This window comes from Aotus nancymaae, unplaced genomic scaffold (genome assembly GCF_030222135.1).
Source record: "Aotus nancymaae isolate 86718 unplaced genomic scaffold, 86718_ANA_hifiasm-v0.15.2.pri h1tg000033l, whole genome shotgun sequence".
Classification (NCBI taxonomy): domain Eukaryota; kingdom Metazoa; phylum Chordata; class Mammalia; order Primates; family Aotidae; genus Aotus; species Aotus nancymaae.
Window position 1 is genome coordinate 14,586,596 of NW_026988447.1, and position 4,136 is coordinate 14,590,731.

At 49.1% G+C, this 4,136-nt stretch overlaps 1 pseudogene; it reads right to left on the reverse strand.

Moving 5' to 3' along the window:
• Window positions 1–512: 512 nt before the first annotated feature.
• LOC105714563 (fructose-bisphosphate aldolase A-like) lies at window positions 513–1,708 on the reverse strand (annotated as a pseudogene).
• Between the last annotated feature and the right edge of the window lie 2,428 nt (window positions 1,709–4,136).

A 4,136-nucleotide genomic window follows, 5' to 3' on the forward strand; every position in this document is an offset into this window, starting at 1 on the left:
GGCAATTCTCCTGCCTCAGCCTCCTGAGTAGCTGGGATTACAGGCACACGCCACCATGCCCAGCTAATTTTTTGTATTTTTAGTAGAGATGGGGTTTCACCATGTTGACCAGGATGGTCTCGATCTCTTGACCTCGTGATCCACCCGCCTCGGCCTCCCAAAGTGCTGGGATTACAGGCGTGAGCCACGGTGCCCGGCCCCCTCCCTTTTTATTATTTTCTACAGTTTGGACTGAAATCTAAAACTTAATGGCTACAAGTCTCCAAAATAATGTTTTCAATTTTTTTCTTTCCTTTCCTTTTGCTCCTATTTTTTTCTGATTTGAAATCACTAAAAATTGTGCTGTACTTTCTTTCTCTCCACCCACTCCCCCCCCCGCCACCCCCGCTTAAATAGCTGTTTATTGGCAGTGTGCCGGAAAGGGCAATGGAGTTAGCATTCACAGACGACACCACACATCACTGTCACAAGAGAGGCAAGAGCGTGGGCAAGCCAGCCTGGAGCCCCGGAGTAGGAGGCCCCCTCTTCAAGATAGTGTGGGAGGGGGCGGGGCCTGGAGTGTTGGGGGCAGCCTGGGAACACCTCTGCTTAGTAGGCGTGGTTAGAGATGAAGAGGGACTCGTGGCAGCAGCCCCAGCCTGACCGCTTGGGGTGTACTTTCCTTGACAGGCGAGGCTGTTGGCCAGGGCGCGCTTGATGTACTCCTCCTGCGCGGCCTTCTTGTTTTCCTTCTTCCCACCCCAGGCCTTCAGGGCAGAAGCCTGCAGGGCTCTGCCGTAGAAGGTCAGGGCCCAGGGCTTCTGCAGGGGGCACTTGTTAATGGCGTTGAGGTTGATGGACGCCTCCTCCTCACTCTGGTCTCCAGAAAGGAAGGTGATCCCAGGGACAGTGAGGGGAACTGGGCGGCGCAGCGCTGTGACAGTCGCCATGGCAATCTCCTCGTGAGAAAACTTCTGAGTGCAGGCGTGGCCTGGGGTAACCATGTTGGGCTTCAGCAGGCTGCCTTCTAGGTAGATGTGGTCGCTCAGGGCCTTGTGGACAGCAGCCAGCACCTTCTCGGTCACTGACAGCGCTTCAAGTCACGGTCCCCATCAGGGAGGATTTCAGGCTCCACGATGGGCACAATGCCATTCTGCTGGCAGATGCTGGCGTAATGGGCCAGGACGTTGGCATTTTCCACGATGGCGAGGGCTGAGTGGGGTGTGCTCCCCAATCTTCAGCACACAACGCCATTTGGCGAAGTCAGCGCCATCCTTCTTGTACTGGGCACAGCACTCAGACAGCCCATCCAGCCCTTGGGTGGTGGTCTCACCATTTGTTCCTGCCAGGGGGACCACGCCCTTGTCTACCTTGATGCCCACAACACCGCCCTTGGATTTGATAACTTGGGGGAAGGGACGCCCATCATCCGCCTTCTGGCAGAGTGTCTCGTGGAAGAGGATGACGCCCCCGATGCAGGGGTTCACGCGGTCATCAGCTGTCAGCAGCAGCTGACGGTAGAAACGCCGGTTCTCCTCTGTGTTCTCGGTGCCAATGGACTGCAGCCGCTTAGCAATGCTCCCAGTGGACTTATCTGCAGCCAGGATGCCCTTGCCCGGGGCCACAATGCGGTTGAGCGATGTCAGACAGCTCCTTCTTCTGCTCCGGGGTCAGCGCTGGATATTGGTAGGGCATGGTGCTGGTGGTAGCAAGTTCCTGGTACAGGAGAGGGGCGGGTGTGCAGGATGTGGCGGAGGACGGCGGGCTGGTGAGTGGACTCAGGGAGCGAATGCGGCACTCGTCACTAGGACCCCTTCTGCAGCGCGTTCCAAGAGGAACGCAGACGAATCAGCCTCCGAGGGGGCAGCGCAAGGGGTGGGCCAAGCTGTACTTTCTTAAAGCCCTGAAAACTGAAGCTAAACAACTTAAACTTCAGAGGAAAACATCAACCTATTTTCATACATAAACCACTTTTATACCTGCTACCTACTGATATACGGACTTCAGAATAATATGGCCTATACTGATTTTCTAAGATCTTCATTCTTTTCTTTGTTTTTTTCTCACTTCCTCCTCCTATTTTCTTTTTGTAGGATGTGAGTCTTCACAACCTGCTGAAAATGAGCTTTCCTAATAACATGGGACTGACCCATCTAGGAATGAACCATCTTAGCCATGAGAGATCAGATAAAACCTGAGACCCGAGACTCATTTTCTTCTAAAGTGCTTTCTCTGAAAGATTTCAAAAAGAAGAATGGGGAAACGTGAAAGGAAGATAAATTTTGAGACCCCCAAGTCACTAAGCCAAAGGGAAAAGTTGAGCTGGGAAATGTGTTGTGCAAATCTGCTTCTCATGCTATTCCTAAATGAGATAGCTACAGAGATTAAACAGCTACATACCTCCCTCACAGTTTGCACATAAGGAAATTCCTTGTGGACAAAGAACAGACAGAACTCAAAGTCATCATCCCTCTGTTCACATGAGACAAATGCATATCTGATGGCTTCCTTTGCCCTGTTTTTCGCTAAGCCAGACTAAGGCATATGTGACTATTCCTCTAACCCCTATCATACGTAAATTGTATATTCAGTGAAAGGCTAATCAGAGACTCAAAAGTATGCAACCATTTGTCCTTTATCTACCTATGACCTGGAAGCCCACTCCCTGCTTCAAGTTATCACTCTTTTCTGGACCATGCCAATGTACATCTTAGATATGTCGGTGTCTCGTGTCTCCCTAAAATGTATAAAACCAAGCTGTGACCTGACCACCTTGGACAATTGTCATCAGGACCTCCTGAGGCTGTGTCATGGGTGTGACCTTAACCCTGGAAAAATAAGTTTCCTAAATGGACCGAGACTTGTCTCATATATTTTGTGTTCACAACGGTTCACAGCCCATCGTCCTGTGTAGCAGGCTGGGTAGGAGTACCATGAAGAAGTCAGAGGGCTAACTCAGAAGGCTGGAGCAGGGACAGAGCATAAAGGGAGAAAGGAGCCCAGGGAAATTATGACTTATCCCCAGTTCTTTATTGGCATAAAAGTTTTTAACAAAAGTCACATGCTATTCTACCTTTAGTCAAAGCTCTTGAGATAATCAAGAAAGACACATTTTATGTGTATGTGTGTGTGTTCTCTGTCACAATCAGTCAGTTTCTTCTTCATTAGATTGCAAACATGGATACTATAATAAAGAACTTCCCAGGCCAGATGTGGTGGCTCATGCCTGTAATCCCAGTACTTTGGGAAGCCGAGGTGGGTGGATTGCCTGGGGTCAGGAGTTCGAGACCAGACTGACCATATGGTAAAACCGCATCTGTACTAAAATACAAAAATTAGCCAGGTGTGGTGGTGGGCACCTGTAATTGCAGCTACTTGGGAGGCTGAGACAGGAGAATTGCTTGAACCCAAGAGGCAGAAGTTGCACTGAGCCAAGATTGCACCACTGCACTCCAACCTGGGCCACAGAGCAAGTCTCAAAAAAAAAAAAAAGAACTTCCCTATCAGAATTGCCTTCAAATTCCAGAAAGCCATTTTTATAGACTCTGTTTCCTCTGGGTAATGTTGAAACACCCATGCAACCCAGTCCTTGTGTGCCTGTAGTTAGAATCCACACACTTGAACAGGTAGGTTAACTAGTTATTAATTTATTTTCCTTCTGAAAAATGGGAGCAGTTAGGCAGGCCTCCAAATCAAAACCAGGGTCATATAAACTGCTAAATGCTCTAGCCAACAACGACCCTAATGACCACATCTTGGTAGTATTTACCTTCAAGGCTAAACAGCGGTTAGTAGTCAGTGTTTGCCACCTAAACCCGTGATTTTCATCACCAGCAAGTGTCGCCAGCGGGCCTCCAGTCATCAAAGGGTAAGTGCCCCAGCAATGCTAATTATCATTATTGAAAACATTGAGTGACTTTTATGTGCAAAGCATGAGGAGGGTTACAAACACGTTCAGCATGGTTCTTGCCCTCAAGAGGCTTCTATGGACCAGAAGGAAATCCACTATATCCAAGCTCTTTGAAGCCTGACCTTCTTCACGGTGTTAGTGGAATCAGGTGGTGAAACTTAACATGGGTAAGCTAACCGGTCATTACGGATTACATGGGTAAGCTGACCAGTCATTACAATACTCATTGCTGAATGAGTGTTCAGCA